The sequence below is a fragment of the Poromitra crassiceps genome (genome assembly GCF_964638095.1).
Source record: "Poromitra crassiceps genome assembly, chromosome: 28".
NCBI classification, from domain to species: Eukaryota; Metazoa; Chordata; class Actinopteri; order Beryciformes; family Melamphaidae; genus Poromitra; species Poromitra crassiceps.
Window position 1 is genome coordinate 3391513 of NC_139651.1, and position 18385 is coordinate 3409897.

At 44.6% G+C, this 18385-nt stretch overlaps 1 pseudogene across 1 annotated transcript; it reads right to left on the bottom strand.

Moving 5' to 3' along the window:
- Positions 1-4434: 4434 nt before the first annotated feature.
- LOC310799710 (ribonuclease P protein subunit p29-like) lies at positions 4435-12024 on the bottom strand (annotated as a pseudogene). Its single transcript, XR_014553988.1, has 7 exons — positions 11932-12024; positions 10746-10801; positions 10047-10276; positions 9855-9932; positions 9656-9717; positions 8206-8306; positions 4435-6542 (listed from the first exon to the last, which is right to left on the bottom strand). The product of XR_014553988.1 is annotated as a ribonuclease P protein subunit p29-like (transcript).
- Positions 12025-18385: the final 6361 nt, after the last annotated feature.

Genomic DNA, 18385 nt, shown 5'->3' on the forward strand with positions numbered 1-18385 from the left:
TAAGAGCTTAGATTAATTTTCCAAGTGAACATTTACAAAGTGAAGAGCAGAAAACCGCTGAAGGTGGAGCGGTGGCCTGGACCGTCATAGATGGTGTCCCCTGAGGGAAGTTTCATGTAGACCCTGTCGCGGGGGAGTAGCGTCAGGACCAGACCATTGGAGAAGTAGGTGCGGGGGTCAGCTGTGTCGGTGGGGTTCTCTCTGTTATGCAACAGAAATAAGTCGTTCTTGAAGAGCTTCACTCCTGTAAATTTTGTGGTTTTGTAACCGCTGGCGGTGAATCTGAAATAGTAGACTCCTCCCACCGGTGCTGTGAAGATGCCTGCAGAAGAAATAATGCAAAGTCTCTATGAAGTGACATCCCACAACATGGTGAACAGATTCATCAACAAGGTTAGCTGTGTGTGTGTGTGTGTGTGTGTGTGTGTGTGTGTGTGTGTGTGTGTGTGTGTGTGTGTGTGTGTGTGTGTGTGTGTGTGTGTGTGTGTGTGTGTGTGTGTGTTGGGTCACCTGTATCAGAGCTGTAGGCCCGTCCAGTGTTGGTCCAGACTTTCCTGTAGATCAACGTTCTGTCTCCGCTGAAGGGTCCTATTGTACGTCCTCCATCACCTCCACCCAGAGCGGTGGAGAACGCCACCTTCTGTCTGTTTCTGTCTGTGTGTGTGTGTGTGTGTGTGTGTGTGTGTGTGTGTGTGTGTGTGTGTGTGTGTGTGGGGGGGGCAGGAAAAAACACATTCTTTGAAATCTTTGCATACAAAATTGTTGTTCTTGAGGACAGAATCATCTGTGTTTTTGAAATACTGACAATGAATTGTAGGTCAAATTAAGCCCTTTTTGAAAGGGGTGTCTAGCCGACTGCTACGGGGGCGTAGGTCAAGTCGGGGCGCCATCCCACCCTGACTCAATGGCTCAGTGGCGGTGGAGGTCTGTCGATGGATTCAGCATCTACACCTGGCTTTTAAAGGGACTGGCAGATGACACTCTGATTGGTTGAGTTCATGTTACGCCCAAAACACACCTATGAATAATTAAGGGACTTAGTACATGCACGTACAAGTGGACTTGGACACAACCACAAATGCACTTGTGCCATGCGCTTAGATCGTGCGCTATCGACAAAATAGGGCCCTAGTCTCCTCACAGAAACATTTCCCCATGCTGTAACAAGTATCTGACGAAGGCAAAAACTAAAATTCAAACATCAATCAATCAATCAAAGTTTATTTAGAGTGCAAAATCACACCGAGGTGTCTCAGTACACTTCACAATAACAACAGAACACTAAAATCAGGTAAAACAATACACAGAGAAATATTACACAGTATAATCATCATCAAATATAGTATCTATCTCAGTAAAGTGACATATCAAGTAACAATAATCATAGCAAATATGACAATAATCATAGCAAATATAACATTCAACTCCACTCCACATTTACTCTTTAGGCTTTAGGCAAGGCAAGGTAATGTTGTTTCTTATGAACTTTTATGATTGAAATGTCATATTTGATATTTATGCCTAGTGGATGAAATTCAACTTGGTTGCTAAAACCCCTTTTAGCAACCAAGTTGAATTTCATCCACTAGGCATAAATATGACATTTCAATCATAAAAGTTCATAAGAAACAACATTACTGGGTCCAAGAAATTTCCAGTAGACTATTGTGGCACCTTGCCTAAAGCCTAAAGACTAAATGTGGAGTGACACCAGAGGTTTAGTGCAGGTTTAAGCAACCACCACCACCAAGCTGAATCTAACTGACTGTACCTAAATGCAACGTGGGTGTCCTCTGGGTAAGAGACATAGAACAGAGAGAGAGAGAGGTGTGAAAAAGTGTTGGCATTGCCAGAGTTAATGGGGGGCTAGGGGGGGCAGGTGCCCCCAGTAGTAAAAAAAATAAATATGTAACCATGCAAAGAAGCCAGTTACATAAATTGACAACGCCACCTTGGGAATTTCACCCAAAGAGTTAAACCAAAGTTCCGTTTTACCCTTAAATGAAGAGCAGAGGCAAGATGTTCCAAGTATAACAAGGGTACATGTTTATTTAATGCACACAGTCCCAGTTAAAAGGTCAACATGCTAAAAGGCTGGTTGTTTATAAATTAAAAACACATTTAGATAGTTCTAAATGGAAGCTGCTCAACGACCAGGAGGAGGGGTTAAGAGTCCCCAGAGAGGGAGCTAAAAGCTCAAATGCGATCCCAAATTAAGACTAGGTGGGGATACACTACAAACAGCACAGCAAACCAAAAACACAAACCCACAGATAACTAGGGACACGGGGATTCGCACACTCAGCCCCTCTCAATGGGACAATTTCTCCACTCCTGGCCGGGACAACCTGCAGTCAGAACGTAACAATTAAAAACAGGCAGTGGTACAACAGAAAGTGAAATAGTACAACAAAATAAATAAAACAATAAAGAAAGGGCAAAACAGCAGCTGGCCGCTACTTCACATAGAGAATAAAGCTCTTGGGATTCTCAAGCTGTGATGAATGTTCTAGGCCGCATGTTCACTTATAAAGTGTCAGCAACCAAGCTCCAAGCAACCATTTCCAGGGAAAACCAAAGAGTGTGGGATAAGGGCAGCTCAGCCCCACAAGACACAGTATTTATTGAGGTGCACCTAATTATCTAAGCAGCAGCACCTGGGCCTTGATGGGTGTAAATCACTAGGGAGGGAACCTGACTACAACATGGGCCAGCCCTCTAAGTTAGCCTGGCTACAAATAAATAAAAATTGCTCACCATTTTAAATCTCCATCTGACTGTCTGGCTGAATATGATCATATCCACTTTGCCAAGCATCATTCACAGCTATCTCTTTGCTAAAGCTGTGACAGAGGGGCCTCTGACAGGGCCTTGCTGCAGCCGCCCCCTCCTGCAACATACTGAATTTCTCCATTGGTTTGGGGTGAACAGAAATATATTGTAGGCGGAGTTCCCAGCATGCTCTGGGGTAGATGTGTTTATTAATGTGCTTTGGGATGTTAGTTAAAGGACTTCCTGTTCTACATGTGTGATGTTAGTTATCTGCAAGGTTATTGTCAACTAATAGTGCTGTTCTACATGTTATTGCTTCACAATGTTGAAATTTTGGCACCATGGTTGACTCTGGTGTGCAGTTCAGTGACCCCCTCTGAGATGCTGTGTGTGGTCTAATGCAACAATAAACAGTATTTACTGTAGTCTTGTGTTGTATGGGGTGCAGGATCTACTAATAAAATGGAGATAATCTCTGTGTGCTTGTTGCAATATTTGCTTAACTTTTGATTGAGTTGTGAAGACTCATGTCTGAGTGGGCATTGCCCACCCCTGCCCATAGACCCCTCTATGGGCACCCTACAGGTGCAAGCAAAGCAATAATGAGGGTTTCAAACTTCCATGATAGGAATTTGGGACCCCTCATTAGTGTTTTGCTTGCACCTGTGTTTATTCTGCCTTTTCGACACAAAATCGTTCCCTGCACGTCCAGATCTTCCCCACAACGTCGAAATATGTCACTCCCACAACGGTTATGTTCAGAGAGAAAAAAGAAATCCAGAGCAGGGTTCGATCTCGGCACACCTGCTTCAGAGTCCTCTGTCTTAACCCCTCAGCTATTGACTTGAATGAAAATAACTCTTGGAAGTAATATATATATTATATTTTCATTTTTTTTAATAGAACAATAAACGAACAAGACAAACAGGCTCAGACACAGGAAAATAAAATACATACATCAGACGTTTGGCATTGTTAACGTGGTGCTACCAGCCACAAAAGGTGCTTATGTGCTTGTGAGGGATATTACGCATAGGACCCCACCAAAGGGGTCCACATGAAACCGCCCGGGTAAGTTGTCCATCTCCCCCAACCTTAGTCACCGCTCACTAATCATTTAGTAATATATATACTTCTAACGAAGGTTTCTACTGGAACGTGCATGAAAGGTTACCTCGCTATAATTCAGTTTCATGATTCCATGCAGCGATTACATTTGTAGCGATCCTGGGTCTGTAAGGATAAAAGCCAACACGTGAGCCTTAGCTAATGGCTGATGGTTAACGTGTTGGGCTTGTAAGTTGGAGACCCGGGTTCGCGCACAGGCCTCGCCTGTGTTGTTACACATCATTTTATTATATTTGTTTTAGATCATGTATGATAATGTAAGACTTTATGTTGACTGTGCGTACGTCTACTCTGTACGGCTTATAGCTACTGTCCTCATTGTTGAAGGTTCAGATGGGTGTATCCTATTTGGTGAAAATGTATCCTTTCCTCTGTCCTCACAGCCTTGTCTCCTTGTTGACCCGGAAACCAAAAAAGAACTGACAAGATGCATGAAGGATGCTCCAAGTCTCCTCCTACAAAACTACAATAACTAATCAGTGCAATGAAGTGCTTCACAAAGCACAACAGAGAAACAGAATAACAGGAATCAACTGATGGCAACAACTTCAATTTAATCACACAAATAAGCTTCATTTACATGATCAATATTGACAGACACAGCAGTTATCCACAGCGATCTGATCCTCAGCCATTCACCTCCACAAACTTCCAAACTCTGGCAGCTGTGTGGACCTGATTGGAGGCGTGCAAATTTGTGAATACAGCCCCTCCCCCCCACACACAAAGTAAATGGCTGCTCTGCCCTCTACTGGACATTATACATAATAAAATAAACCATTGCTTTGCCTATATAAAAACACATTTTTACAAATCAAAGAGCTGAAACAATTTCAAACCTTGTTCTCAGGGAGCTGACATTTTTATCCAACAAAGCCAATGTCCATTTACTTTTGGTGGAGAAAACAATGGGATATAAATAATGTAACTAAAGTGAATGAGTAACTCCCCCTCCCTCTCGTAGTATAAAGCTTCCATCTACTGTTGCATTGCTAACTTTAATTGAATAGAAATCTTCTCCTGGTGGTAAACCTCTGAATCGACATCTTTATGGACCAATCAGCATGACCTGCTGCTCCTGTATAAGCCAACGATACTGATTTGAACTGTTAAACGGTATAAGCCAATGATACTGATTTGAACTGTTAAACGGTATAAGCCAACGATACTGATTTGAACTGTTAAACGGTATAAGCCAACGATACTGATTTGAACTGTGAAACGGTATAAGCCAATGATACTGATTTGAACTGTGAAACCGTATAAGCCAACGATACTGATTTGAACTGTGAAACCGTATAAGCCAACGATACTGATTTGAACTGTTAAACGGTATAAGCCAATGATACTGATTTGAACTGTGAAACCGTATAAGCCAACGATACTGATTTGAACTGTGAAACCGTATAAGCCAACGATACTGATTTGAACTGTGAAACCCTATAAGCCAATGATACTGATTTGAACTGTGAAACCGTATAAGCCAATGATACTGATTTGAACTGTTAAACCCTATAAGCCAATGATACTGATTTGAACTGTGAAACCGTATAAGCCAATGATACTGATTTGAACTGTGAAACCGTATAAGGGCCTGTGTCCACCTAGCGTCTTTTTCCGACGTTAAACGCTGGGAGTGCGCTGGGGAGCGCTGATCCGAGCGCACAATATACAAGGAAGCAACGTTAGCTCAGTGCGGTAGGAGCTTGATAGCTGACAGCTAGCAAGCTAACAACACAGGTAGGCTACGCTATTAAAAGCAGTAAGCACAACACTCACCAGAAATATTAAGTGTCTAGCCAATCTGCTCCCACAATTGAGCCTTTCTGTCTCTGTTGCGATAGTTTCTCCATATGATTAGTTGCCAGAAAAGGAGCACCCGACACCAGCGTCTTTCTGAAAAGTTAAATTATTCTCAGCTGGGAGCGCTGGGAGCCGGCGCACAAAAACGCCGGAGCGCTCTGAAAATAGACGCTGGGTGCAGCGCACTTTCTATAGACGTCCGTGTGCGCTCGCATACGCTCTCCCCCCATTGAAAACAACTGAAAAAAGACGCTGGACCTGAGGAAAAGACGCTAGGTGGACACAGGCCCTAAGCCAATGATACTGATTTGAACTGTGAAACCGTATAAGCCAACGATACTGATTTGAACTGTGAAACCAAAACAACTTCAAGCTGGCTGGATAACTCACTAATCCTGCTCTGTGAAATCCCCCCCATGTCTTTAGCAGCTTCGATTCCTCTGCCACTCTCTTCCTTGTTGATCTGGAATGACTCGGGAATTACCGGTGGCTGAGATTTCTGCCGTTCAAATCGCACGTTCCAGCACATACTCTCTCGGAGCAGAAACTCTCTACTTTAACTACTCCTCGACGACTGTGAAAATTTGATTTTCTGTCAATTACAAGCCACTGTCCATGCTGCTGCAAAATCCTACTGGGTTTGGATGAAAGTTGCAGATGACTTCATGTCCCTTTCTGAGCCACGTCGCAGTGCGACCCCCATCATAAGTCAATGGTCCCTTTGAGTTTAAACTTCTTGACGGAGCGCTCGCTGGCACGCTGTTGGAACTTGTTTCCGTAGATGTGGGAGACGAAGCCGTTGATTTCCACCGCAAACACGCTGTTCCTCTTGGGGATCACTGTCGCAAAAGAAAGGGACAAAACATCTTAAAGTCCCTGGAAACCAGAAATATTTCTTTATTATTTAGCATTTTGAGTTCATCACATCACAGGACCCTATGTTAATAAGCCACCAGCCAAATTTGAACGATGATGAACGTTGCAAAGTATATAAATTTAGGTTTGACAGGTGTGGCAAAACGCATGAGAATCGATTATTTTTTAGAGTGTATTTTCTCCCGCGGAATGTGTGGGCGTGTCCGTCTGCAGCAGTGACATTTCTCTCCTCCGAGAGAGAGAGAGCGCGAGAGAGAGGGGGGGAGGGAAACGGAGAAAGAGAGATCCAGTGCGTGTGTCGAACACGAGGGCTTGAGAGGGCTTGTGTGTGTGTGTGTGTGTGTGTGTGTGTGTGTGTGTGTGTGTGTGCGTGTGTTCGTTGCGGCTGTGTGTCTCTCTCTGTGCTCTCTCTCACACTAGTCCAGAGAGAGAGAGAGAGAGAGAGAGAGAGAGAGAGAGCAGCATAGCGCTCGGCACAGAGTGGGAGGCAGACAGACACTGAGGGAGCGCTGTCACTGGGGGCAAAGAACGGACAAAAGGAGAAGGGCAGATTGCGCGCGTGTACAAAGGTTATATAGAGCTTATGACGTCATAAGCTCCTGCGTTTTATCACCTCGCGCACTGCTGTCTTCAATGAGGAAGTACTTTGTAGAATCTTGTAGAAAAGTGTCGATTTTAAGGCTTTGGGTTGAAAGTAATGTATAATAATTTCTGAGGCACAAAATTACTAACATAAGACCCTAAATAACATACCGTAGTTAGAACGTTTTTGTGGATTTTGGTTTCCAGGGACTTTAAGAGACGTCCGAGAGCGCAAGGTTTTTCATCACAAGTCTGATCGCTGTGTTGAAACCTGCTCTGAAAAGACAACAAGAATGCGGGGGGGGGGGGGGGGGGGGGGGGGAGATAGCGTGGGAGATACTGAGGGAACTGAGGGAGATAGCGTGAAGCTCTCTAAATAAAACAGGTGTTGAGTAGGGATGTCCGATATTATCGGCCTACCGATATTATCGGCCGATATTAGCATAAAAAAATCGATATCGGAAAATATCGGTATCGGTTTTCATGCCGATTTTTTTTTTTTTTTTTTAAATACAAGGGGAGTCTCACTGAGAGCAATGCTCTCTTTTTCAGGAGTGCCCTGTTCACATTCACACACACATTCATACCTGGAAGCTGACCAGTACAACCACAGTCTGATCTGTTGGCCACTGAGCAGCTCCACTGGAGCGGTTGGGGTTAAGGGCCTTGCTCGAGGGCACCTCAGTGGTGGTAATGAGGGAGGGGCAAGCGCTGCCTTTTCACTTTCCCCACCCAGATTTATCCTGCCGGTCCCGGGGATTGAACCGACGACCTTCTGGTCACAAGCTCGCTTCTCTAACACTTACAACTTTAACACAACATGCATATTATTAAACTCTTCAGCTACATTAAGCTACATTATGTAACTTGTTACGTGAAATTTTGGTGGAAAAAAAGCCCGCTTATATCGGTATCGGTTGATATCGGTTGATATCGGTATCGGAAATTAAGAGTTGGACATTATCGGATATCGGATATCGGTAAAAAAGCCAATATCGAACATCCCTAGTGTTGAGTGAGTGAGAGACATTCAGCTGGGCAAACCTTTCAGTCGGTCCTCTTTGGTGATGATCTTGAAGACGTGTTTGAACTCTTGAACCAGAATCCCTGTAGTTCCAACATATGACGGCATCTGGACCGAACCACTGTGGAAAACAAGACAAGATGCTAGTAAAGTGACAAAGATAGGAAGTGCTTACAGAAATACATCCAAGTCATGGTCGACAACCAATTGTTGAAGAAAGAGGTAGGGCGTGCACATCCGCTTGTAAGGCTCAGGTGCAGGACAAAAAGCAGATAACATAGAAAATAAATAGAGTCCGCACACTGAATTAAAGTCAGCTCCCAGGTCAGTTTATTTTAACGTTTCGACTACAAAGTCTTCATCAGAAAAACGACAACCAATTGTTAACATAGCAACACTTGGCTTAGACACTATTGTTTAACGTTTTTTGTGCGTGTAAATTCATCCTTAATTAGTGTTCCATGATGATCTAAATGTTTCAGCGGCTTTTCCACCCTGATAAGATTAAGAATAATGTTCTGGGGGAAACACTGAAGTATTGAAATATTTTGGCGTAACAATGATCGATTGAATTTTGATATTAGCCTTAAAGGGATACGCCAACATTTTGGGAGATTCGCTGCCACATTGCTAGTGCTACAATAGAGACACTGCGAAGCGCGTCATCATTCAGAAACCACACCCAAAATGGGGGGAAACAAAAACTCCCCCCCCCAATCCTGGCGTTCTCCTTTTTTTTTTTTACCTTTATTTAACCAGATAAGTGCGTTCTCCTATGTCACGTGTTGCACACAAAGATCATATATCCGGAAGATGAACACTCCAACTTACTTCCTTGACAGCTAAACCCACATTTTTCTTCTCGCCAATTCTCAACGGCTTCCTTGTTTTGCTCGGGAGTACAAAAAAAACTTGAATTGGCGATTTTTTACATTTGTTGTCTGCACAGCCCCACCACACAACAGCTTTTAGCTATGTTTAATTCAAGGAAAATGATGCTGGTGTATGGCAGTGAATGGAGAGCTTTCCCCCGTGATGGCCGTGGCCTATTTCATGCAGTGTCTATGGTAGTGAATGGTACAGATTGCAACAGCGCCAGAAACACCCACATGTACATGTTGTGCCTCGTGTACTCGCCACGCGATAAAAATAATAATCCAAAGTTACTGGAAACGGCCATTTTCAAAGTAAATCTACACACCGAGATCTAACAAAGATTAACCAAACTAACCAAGAGTAACTGAAGTTACTTCCTTGTTTGCCATGAGGCGCTGTACACAGCGCATGCGCCGTTGCCGCTAATGGGCTATATTGTGTGCATTGCTTGGCCTTGTATTAGCGCCGTTGCAATTCTAATTAATTATCTCCACCTCTGCTCGTTTGCATGTGGCGAAGCGGTAATCAGCTTCGCTCTGCGGTGGGCCATCACAGAGTGGGATTTCATCACAGAAAGCAAAAGTGAACTCCTACCTGTGATAATGGCACCATGGAAGTCTGCCTTCAAAAGCTTCTGCTGAACAAAGTGTGGACTGCTACAAAAGATAGAGAGGTTTATTAGAGATGTAACATGACTGGTAACCAAGCAAAAGACTATAAGACAGAGATGAAAAGACATTTGAAGTGGTCTCTAATGGGCGATAACACCACTGAGCTCCAAACCGATACTCACCAGGATGGTTTCAATCCATTGCACAGGTCAATAATGTATTGTCTCCATAGGTTATGTAGTGGCAGGAAAAGTTCATATCTAGAGTTGAGAACATACAACAGTTAGCTTACGGCTAGTGTAGCATTTTAACAGTAAGAAATGATTAGGATGCAGCTACTGCGACAATTCAGATTTTTTTGATTACCAACCAACCTCTGGTGTTCGGGCTTGATGTGGAAAACCTTCAGTTCTCTCTTCTGTCTGGCGTTGAGCCCTTTGGCTTTCTTGCTGTGGCTCTTCTCTTTCTTCTTCTTGGGCCGGGCGTACTCCAGGATCACGGCTTTGTGAGCCAGAAGCTCCTTCAGATCCTGCTGTGACTTGGACTGGATGCTGTTCCTCAGGAAAGCCTGGACGAAAGTGTCTGCTTGAGAGTTCGTTTGAGACTGGAGATGAGAGGAAGACGATAATGAAGTTCACACAGGTTATTAGGTTTGAAATTTACTGTGGGAAAAATCCATATAGACTTTCATCGATATTCATATGCATTCTAACGGAATACTTTTTCAATGAGTCTGGCTCACCAGACGCAGCACAGCCCTCGGCACGTATGGCGAGGGCTTTGACGCTGTAGCATGTTTTCCACATTAGTTTAACTCTGCACTACTCTTACTACTCTACTACTAACAGTGAACTACTCTTATTTACTTGATATACTGTTGTAACCACCAGCTGCTGCTATAATGCACCATGTTTTGATGTGCTGTGCCTATTTTGATGCAACGCCGCCAACAATTATTTTTCTACCGAAAACTAATTTCCCCACGTGGACAAAGTAGCTACTACTATTACTTACTGATGGGCGGCATTATCTCTCAGAAGTAACTAAAGTAAATAAATAATCTGTCTGCTCACCTCAACACCAAGCATCTTCTCCAGGTCAGGAGGGAATTTGGCTCGAACAAGTCCATCTGTGCCAAAACACATGGATAAAACATGAATTATTACATTGCCCACATTATCCTACTCCAAGCCAATACAAAACATTTAAATTAGAAATGTCTTCGTGAACTTCTCCCTCTGGAAGCTATCAGCTTTTGGCTCAAGGATGGGCCATTCAAATTATTTCAAATCTGGATCCCCTTTCTGGACTATATTGGAGAGGATAGGGCCCGGGCCCTTCCGAGTGGTCTCTGCGGACTGGCATGGTCTGACGTGTGACGTGTGGTGGGCCTTTGTCCATTTGTTGGGTCTGCATACCCCTGCTGTGCTTTTTTTTTTTTTTTTTTTTTAACCTTCTGCCTGCTGTGGGTGCTCTGTGCATTTGTTTTTGTGGAGATTGTGTGTGTTGTGTTGTGGGTGGCTGGGGACGGAGGGCATGTTATTTGTTATTGCATTCTTCGATGGCTATTTGCCCCTCTGATGGCTAAAAAATGAATAAACATACTTTAAAAAAAAAAGAAATGTCTTCGTGTATCACCAACAATGGACAGATAATATGCATTTTACAATTAAACCCCCAGTTTCTGTAGACTTGACCTGATGGCTGATACTCTCCATTCTTTTATAGGCTACAAGTTCCAACTTGTCCAGGCGTCAAGTCAAAAGTCTAGTAATGTAATGTCGCCTTGCTTCGACAAAGCTATACATTATCTGACCAAAAGTGACCAAGGATCTTTTCTGATTCCTTAAGAGCCACCCCTCGATTCGGCATACTCAAATCGAAAAAGCACCCATAAAAAATACTTTTTAAATTTAGCTAACGCTAAACTACACTGCTCACTGACGTACCACCTTAGTGGTGTATTTTGGTCGAAGAAGATCGTGGGGAATTGTAATTTACAGCTGCTTCGTAGATGGGATGCATGCCGAACTGAAAAGCAGATCATGTTGGTTTAAAAAGGCTATTGAATGATACAGTAGTAGGCTATGTTATTGTACGTTATTTTGCAGAAAAGAAAGGCAACATTAACGCTAGCTAAATTGCTGGAGGTTCAGGCAGCATACGAGCGAACATTAACTGTCTGTACTCTGTTATGTAGCGTTAGGCACTTGTATTTTAGAGCGATATTACAGAGCTGTCTTTGAAGATTAAACTCACCGTCCATTTGCACGTTTTTGGTGGCTTCTTAAAGAGAAATGAATCAATTCTGACACCAGAGAACGACACATGTGTTGTGCAGAACAAGCTGCAACTATAGATAGAGACACCCTAACTTCCAGTCACTTCCTGTACCTGTGCCACTTTCACGCCCCCTTAGGAGACTGGTCAGCCAATGAAGTTTCATAATATTGACAGACAGCCAATCACAAGCCGAGAACCACGCCCATTTAGGAGATCGGAAGAGTTCAATAGAGCTCCAGGGATGACGTATTTTTGTAGGCTGAATGCGGAAGTCCCGAACTTCCTGGTTCTTCACTGTTTCTGTCTATGGGATTTTTGAATGGGTTTTCGGCGCGATGCTTCAAATAAGGTCTGTGGGCAACGCAAGTTTAATCAAACGCGAACCAAGGTTCAGCGGGATAATCTTCACACATGAGGACCACTTTCATGAGTTTTGTAGCGTAAATGCGAGCCCTAGAGGTAAAAAGCTCGTGCTAAACTAATCCAGAACTACACACACAGTGTCGCATAGGCGTCCACGCGAAGGCGCGAGAGAAAGAATTTCCGCTTTCACTCGTGATGACGTATAATATCCGCGTCGACATTGTAGTCTCATTTAGCCGTTTGCTAGCTAGCCACCCTTTTAACGGCACATAAAAGCTTCAAAACTCATAAAAGTGGTCTTCATGTGTGAAGATGATGTTACTAAACACTGGTTCGCGTTAGATTAAGCCAGCGTTGTCCAGAGAGATTATTAGAAGCATCGCGCCAAAAACCCATTCAAAACTCCCATAGGCGAAAACTGTGAAGAACCAGGGCTGCATCGATGATTTCCGGACTCGTTCCTGGACCTCTATTTTCTTACAAGTGGCGGAGCCGAGTAGCCTGACTCCGCCAGATGGGGGCGGCATTGTTCCACAAATTCACAATCCCACCACCAAGCAGCCTATATTCAACATGGTCTGTAACTGTAAACACACCATCTACCTGAGTGAGCTACAATCAGACACAATTCAGACACAAATGGTTTCCAAGGTAGAGTTTTTTTATTCATGGTTGAAAAAGACCATGAGAGAAAAAGAGGTGGTGGTATTAAGTCTGTAGATGGTACAGTATAATGACACATTTAAATGGGAACAAAGAAATAATCAGACTCAAATGAAAACCATGACTATATACAATACACAATATATACAATATAACAAAATTGAAAGAGGCCGTTAAGTCGACGGAACAAGCTCTATGCATTTTAACGCCATGCAGTCCTTCACCTATTGTAAAATAAGCCACTTGTTGTGGCGTTAACAGAGGCCGGGGGTTTGTCAGGCATCTCACATTAGGTGAAACGTGCCATTCTCTGTCTCAGGCAGTGGCGCCCGTTCAGGTCACTGTGTGAACTGTTGCTATATTTGCAAGCACATCATTGATCACACATCAATGCCATTCAAAACAGAATTGCGTCCCCAATGTCCACAGTGTCTCGACCGCAAACCGGAAAGCAACAGATACTCATTGAGAAGTGGATTTGTTTTGAAGTGGCGTTTTACACAGGAGAGTCCAGGCTGAGGGGCTCTGACATGCAGCATCATAGTAGTGATCATATCATTCACATGTTTTGTAACAACTGTATCTACTCAATATGATGCAAAATGATACGCCATGACATCTAGATGCAGTTCCCATGTGGTTTTTTAAAAGGCGGTGGTTCACAGTGCTCTCTCACAGACAGTAACAATGGCTCCATCCACACCGTGAGAAAAAGCTGAATAAAACTATATTTCATTATCCGCAAACAAAGCCAATTATTATAAGATAAGACATTTGTCACGGCTTTCTGCCTTTCACTGAGATGGAGAGAAACTAGGGAGCAAACGCCAAAGAAAATTAAAATGGAGAATCTTTTCTTTTATACATTCCTTCACTGAGCAAGATATCAGAGGCTACCAACTGTCCTCAACACCTGAATCCACTAGCAGACTATACATAGAGTATCACTTGTGGAAGTACCAACACGCACCTAGTGATGTTGGGCCTGGTGTTGAAGCACCAGTCAGAGTGCTACTTGTTATGATTCCACTGTGTGAAAGGTTCAAATAATCTCATAAAGCTCAAAGCACTAAAACAGCGTGACTACAGTATCCAGTGTTATTTCCTTAATTTGTGGGTGGAGGATTGTGAGTTCCAATTATAATAATAATTGCAACAAAGAATGGATTTTGGACACATGAATATGGACTTAAACAGTATTTTCCCTCCACTGAAGATCGCCCTACTGTGGTTCTACTCGCCTGTGCTAATGTGTACTTACACTGCATAACTATGCAGTGTAACTGTCACTGTCACTGTCACTGTCAAAATTGACCACCGGTTAAATGAGAGGATACAAGCTACTGTTTTTGCATTCCTTGTTTTTAAAAGACACTTCGACATGTTTTCGATACAATCCCAAAACATTCTAGTGGTGACATCAGTTTGAGTAATATTCTTAAAAATAAAATAAAAATAAACGAGAGCAATAAAAGCCCAAAGCTCACATCAGGTGTGTGAGGGAACCTTAAGTAGTAGACATGCGTAGAAGAAAGCCACTCCGATGGACCGGAGGAGACAGAATGCATCACTCGCTCACAACTAAAAGCAACGATTCATTAAAAACCTTCAAGCAGTTGAGCCTTTTTAAACTATATACAAAATTGGCACACGCTAACAAAGAACAACAGGTTAATTAATGAGCAGAGACGAATGATGTCAAAACAAGGAAAAGCAGAAATGTGTGTACGAAGTGTGGCTTTGCTCAAACGGTGCAATGGTCGCAGACAAACAGCAAAGTGAAAAGAGGCAGAAGCCAGCCGTGAGGACCCATCCGTTATTGGCCCGATCTAGTCTGTCTTTTCCTTGTTCTTCTTTATGAAGGAAGGAGTGCAGAACTCCTTTTTCTTTTTGGAGGTCGACTCGTCGCCCGCCTGGTCGCCCGCGGGCTCCTCACATTAGGTGAAACGTGCCATTCACTGTCTCAGTCTGAGGCAACAACAGGGGCGGGCTCGGGGGCGGAGGAGGAGTCTTCGGCAGGAAGTGCGGGGGCGTCGGGCGCGAGCTCGGGAAGGGTCTGTCTCAGCGCCCGGAGCTGAGTTTGGGGCGACTTGGCTGCCATTCTGGGTCGGGGTGCCGCTCCGTCAGGTCCAGTTTCTCTGTCACAGCAGAGGCCCGCCTCGCAGGCCCGGTACTCAGGGCCGAACGGGGTTCTTCTTGTGAGTGCCCAGGAGAGCGGCCCGCAGCCGCAGGCAGGCAGGGTGCCGGGAGGTACTGCATGTAGCAGTTGTAGGCCAGCGCGGCCAGGAAGAGGAGGAAGAACAGGAGGAAGAGGAAGAGCAGGGCCGTGCTGCTGTTGTGCTGCAGATATTCGGCTGCCAGGTCCTGGCTCTCCGGGGAGCTTGGGGGAAGGTGCTGCTTGGGCTGGACTCTGATGGTGCTGCTGGGGGGCGGGGTTAGTGATGAGTCAGTTTGGGGTGGGGAGGTGACAAGGACTGTGGCTGTGGAGCTGGGGGGGGCAGGGACCGAAGTTAGTGGAGGTCGGCCCGTCTTACCATTACCTTCAGAGGCCTGGCACTGGTTAAACCTCGTCTCCGGGGGTCGCGGGGTAGTGATCCTGGACAAAGAGAAAACAGACATTATTTGCATGTAGAGGTTCATACAGTAATGGCAGATGCTGTATCACTTCCCCTTTAAAGCAATATTCTACTTAGTTTTAACATGGGGGTTATTTAAGCAATATAGCATAAGAGCCAGTGTGTTGTGGCAAATATATAGCCACAAAGATATATGCCACAACACATGCTGCTCGAGTGCTATATTGCTTTTATAAAACGGTTTCCAAGTATGATAATATAATAATAATAATAATACTATAAGTCCGACTGGCATGTCATTCTGATAGAGTCAGTTGAAACACTACTGTAAGGCGGGACCGCAAGAACGTGCGGGTGATTTGATTGGATCGTTCTGGAGACTGAAGTTGACATTGGCCAATCCTGGCGCTTGCTGAGAAGCTGAGAGCTTTCTGGAAAGCCCGACACGCAGCTCGAGCGCAGCGCTGCATTCTCAGCGCTTGCTGAGAAGCTGAGAGCTTTTCTGCAAAGCCCGACACCAACTAACGTTACGGGGTTAAATGCGGGGTTAAATGCGGGGTTAACAGCCTTTTTTTTGCAAAGAAGACATTAGCCCACGTCTATTCTTGTACAAAACATAATTTTCTGCGAAGTATTAGTAAAGTTATAAGCGAAGATCGATTCACAAGGATCTGACAGCTGTCTCCGCCATTTGTTTTTTCTACATTGTCATTTGAGGTAACCAAAGCCTTTTAGTAAGAGAGTTGCCATGGCAACTCAATAACCCATGGCCATGGGTTATTGGAGTGGGTTACTGGATTTATACAATGGCTGTGAACCAATCAGATTGCTTGATTTGAGAGAGCCGTTTTATAATATATTTTATTACATGGCTTTGTTGAATACTCTTTTCTGATTGGTCAATCACAGCATTCTACGGTCTACCGCTGCTAGGTATAACAGACCGTTGCTATGCACGCCGTTCTGAAAGACTGGAGGACCAAGTCCAGTCATATCAATCTGCAGAAAGAAGTCCGGTAAATTTAGCTCATTCGCGACACCCGGTGGCAAAAAGTGTTACCGTAGCTTTCTTTAGTACGTAGCCGTGTAATAAGCGGTAGAATGTACAGGGAGCCGGTCATTATCATGAAATAAACCCCATAGGGTGATCAGGACCCTTAAATATTATGTTCATGGCTGTCAAGTGCAAACAAGCCCCATGTTAAAACGGAATTAGTTTGTTATCCAAGTTAGTTTGAACATTGGGGTTGTTGTTAAAGCATTAATATTATTATACTTTAAGCTTGAGGATGACACATATTCCGCCCCTCTCTCACCTGGATTGTATTCGTGACACCTTTGGTGAGAACGGCCATCTTGCACGCCACGGTCTTCAGCCCTTGTTTGAACAACGGCCATCTTGGCCGCCACAGTCTTCACCCCTTGTTTGAACTGTGCGATGTCTGGGCGGGTGGGGCGTACGCTGTGTAAACCTGACACTCCTGGAGAGGAGAGGAGGAGAGGAGAGGAGAGGAGAGGGGAGGGGAAGGGTGGGGAGGAGAGGAGAGGAGAGGAGAGGAGAGGAGAGGAGAGGAGAGGAGAGGAGAGGAGAGGAGAGGAGAGGAGAGGAGAGGAGAGAGTCAGCACGAGCCAAAACATTAACAGCATCTGCTTTCTCACAGGAGTTTGAATTGCTAACAAACGAGCAAATTTCACAATCCACTGTGTGCACTGTGCGCTCGCTCACTCACTCACTCACTCAGCTGTGTCAACTGCTCTCTTACCTGTGCGGTCACTGCCGTCCCCAAACAGTTCTTGAGTAGCAGCCATGTTCTTCAGTGTTTCGGACCGGAGTTCAGGACGGCAGCTGATCTTTGTGCAGCTGTATTTGATCCTGACAGTCTGGAGGGAAACACAAGGTGTTAGTAGGTCCTGCTCAAAACAACATTTCATCTTATTCACACTTCACTGTAGGCAAACCAACTCACCGGGTACTTGGCGGTGCCTTCGTTCAGCCGCATCACATTTTTTGCAATGAGCTGCATGATGGGCCTGAGCTGGGCCTCGCTGTACCTGGACTGGCGTTGTTGGAGGGAAGACTGCAAACACAAGAGAGAGAGAGATCAGAGTACTGTCATTTGCCTGATGAACTCATGTTGACTTGCTATAGTTAACCTTTGAATCCATCTGTAGGCCTTTAGACTTCAGTCAACTCACCCAGGACAGTCCATCCAGCAGGAGCTGGGCAAGACAGAGGGCAGCAGCACCAACCTCTGAGGGACGGTACTGCACCATGTCGTAGTTGCTCAGTGTCACCTCCATGAAGTACTGGGCCAGCTGCTCGGTCTCTAAATAGGACTAGACAGACAGACAGAAGACAGTCACTTTCATAGCCTTGATGACATCAACTGCATGAAGACAGTAGACAAAATATAGATTTATGGCAGTTGGCATAATACTGTATATATATACTCACACTTGCAACTTTCACGGCCCTCCCGAGGAAGTCCATTGGCGTGGGGCGTCCCAGCTCAAAATTGAGCCTCCTCAGGATCAGCTGCTCCATGTTGAGCATATCTGCCTTGAGGAACGTCTGCCCTGTGGTCTTGGCGTCGGCGAATTCTGTGCAGCCTGCAGTCCAATTCTCCTCGTACTTTGACGCCAGCCACAAGGCAGTGACCCCGACAAGGTCCAGCTGGTGACGAGGCACCTCCTGGACCTGCGGCACATATAAGAAGAAGAGTGTTAGCTAGCTGCTATATAAGAAGAAGAGTGTTAGCTAGCTGCTAGTTCACAGAAGATGAACGAGAAAACATTTAAAACAAGTTTGTACCTGGAGGAAACGGTCC